Genomic DNA, 765 nt, shown 5'->3' on the forward strand with positions numbered 1-765 from the left:
TTTTCTTCAACTAGACTTTATTACTTTTATAAAAAACACCATGCAGAAGAAGGCAAGTTTTTTCTAATATTGACTGGAGATTGATCATGCTAACCTCCCCCATGGGTTCTTGCTCTGACCCTGGATATCTGCACCTTTTGACCTTTCTTATGCTCTAATATTCTAGTTTTCTAATTCTCTATTTGACTGTATTTATTCTACTGATAAATCTGTCTTTTGAGTTTTTAGTTTTATAATTTTTTTCATAGGAAAATGATTGTTTTTCTTTTTTTTAATCTTCAATACGTGTTTTTTGTTGTTGTTGTTTTGTTCTTTTAAAACTTTATTCAAATTAATAAGAGGATACAATTTTTAGGTTACATTGTTCTCACTTCCAGGGTAAAGTTCCATTTGTAGAAGAGCCCCTCACCTAGGGGACGTGTAATATATCTTTACAATGTGCACATTAGGTGAGATCTCTGCTCATGCCCTCCCTCCTTCTCCCATAAAAAATATGGAATGCTTCACATATTTGCATGTCATCCTTGCACAGGGGCTATGCTAATCTTCTCTGTATTGTTCCAATTTTAGTATATGTGCTGCCGAAGTAAGCACTATCATAATTTTTATTTCTAGTAGTTCTATTTATTTCTAAAGTCATGTTCCTTTAACTCATATTTTCCATTTTCTCTGTTACTTCTTGACATAAATACATATTATCTTTTTCTATTATTTCTAATATCTGAATTTCTTTAGCACTGATTCTTCTGTCAGTTTTTTTTTTTT

The 765-nt window shown here is 31.2% G+C and overlaps 1 non-coding gene across 1 annotated transcript; it reads right to left on the bottom strand.

Annotated features, from left to right (window-relative positions):
* Nucleotides 1-487: 487 nt before the first annotated feature.
* On the bottom strand, nt 488-594 carry LOC111726832. Its single transcript, XR_002774521.1, has one exon. It is a non-coding gene; the product is annotated as a U6 spliceosomal RNA (small nuclear RNA).
* Nucleotides 595-765: the final 171 nt, after the last annotated feature.

Source organism: Otolemur garnettii, unplaced genomic scaffold, assembly GCF_000181295.1.
Source record: "Otolemur garnettii isolate 467f Iridium unplaced genomic scaffold, OtoGar3 scaffold00082, whole genome shotgun sequence".
Taxonomy (NCBI): Eukaryota; Metazoa; Chordata; class Mammalia; order Primates; family Galagidae; genus Otolemur; species Otolemur garnettii.